Source organism: Arachis hypogaea, chromosome 6 (assembly GCF_003086295.3).
Source record: "Arachis hypogaea cultivar Tifrunner chromosome 6, arahy.Tifrunner.gnm2.J5K5, whole genome shotgun sequence".
NCBI classification, from domain to species: Eukaryota; Viridiplantae; Streptophyta; class Magnoliopsida; order Fabales; family Fabaceae; genus Arachis; species Arachis hypogaea.
Window position 1 is genome coordinate 61,281,824 of NC_092041.1, and position 1,477 is coordinate 61,283,300.

Here is a 1,477-nt window from a genome sequence, read left to right on the forward strand (position 1 = left end):
GCACAACTTTCTGTAGAGGACTTAACAGAAATCTTCAAGGAAAAAGAACACATGGCAGCCAAAAACAACAACAATGCCAACAATGCAAGGAAGGTGCTGGGTGACTTTACTGCACCTACTCCCGACTTCTAAGGGAGAAGCATCTCTATCCCTGCCGTTGGAGCAAACAACTTTGAGCTTAAGCCTCAATTAGTTTCTCTAATGCAACAGAATTGCAAGTTCCATGGACTTCCATTGGAAGATCCTCATCAGTTTTTAGCTGAATTCTTGCAAATCTGTGACACAGTCAAGACTAATAGGGTTGACCCTGAGGTCTACAGACTTATGCTATTCCCTTTTGCTGTAAGAGACAGAGCTAGGACATGGTTGGACTCTCAACCTAAAGAACGCCTGGACTCTTGGGAAAAGCTAGTCAATGCCTTCTTGGCAAAGTTCTTTCCACCTCAAAAATTGAGTAAGCTTAGAGTGGAAGTCCAAACCTTCAGACAGAAGGAAGGAGAATCCCTCTATGAAGCTTGGGAAAGATACAAACAATTAATCAGAAAGTGCCCTTCTGATATGCTTTCTGAATGGAGCATCATACGTATTTTCTATGATGGTCTCTCTAAACTATCCAAAATGTCTTCGGATAGCTCTGCTGGAGGATCTCTTCATCTGAAGAAGACGCCTACAGAAGCTCAAGAGCTAATTGAAATGGTTGCTAATAACCAATTCATGTACACTTCTGAAAGAAATCCTGTGAACAATGGGACTAGTCAGAAGAAAGGAGTTCTTGAGATTGACACTCTGAATGCCATATTGGCTCAGAACAAAATATTGACTCAACAAGTCAATATGATTTCTCAAAGTCTGTCTGGAATGCAAAATGCACCAAGCAGTACTAAGGAGGCTTCATCTGAGGAAGAAGCCTATGATCCTGAGAACCCTTCAATGGAAGAGGTGAATTACATGGGAGAATCCTATGGAAACACCTATAATCCTTCATGGAGAAATCATCCAAATTTCTCATGAAAGGATCGACAGAGACCTCAACAAGGTTTCAACAATAATAATGGTGGAAGAAACAGGTTTAGCAATAGCAAGCCTTTTCCATCATCTTCTCAGCAACAGACAGAGAGTTCTAAGCAGAATAACTCTGACTTAGCAACCATGGTCACTGATCTAATCAAAACCACTCAAAGTTTCATGACTGAAACAAGGTCTTCCATTAGAAATTTGGAGGGACAAGTGGGTCAGCTGAGCAAGAAAATTACTGAACTCCCTCCTAGTACTCTTCCAAGCAATACAGAAGAAAATCCAAAAGGAGAGTGCAAGGCCATCAACATGGCCGAATTTTGGGAGGAAGGAGAGGCAGTGAACGCCACTGAGGAAGACCTCAATGGACGTCCACTGGCCTCCAATGAGTTCCCCAATGAGGAACCATGGGAATCTGAGGCTCAAAATGAGACCATAGAGATTCCATTGGGCTTACTTCTGC

General features: G+C 42.3%; 1 non-coding gene across 1 annotated transcript; it reads right to left on the bottom strand.

Moving 5' to 3' along the window:
- Window positions 1-456: 456 nt before the first annotated feature.
- On the bottom strand, window positions 457-564 carry LOC112699714 (small nucleolar RNA R71). The gene has a single exon (XR_003152656.1). It is a non-coding gene; the product is annotated as a small nucleolar RNA R71 (small nucleolar RNA).
- Between the last annotated feature and the right edge of the window lie 913 nt (window positions 565-1,477).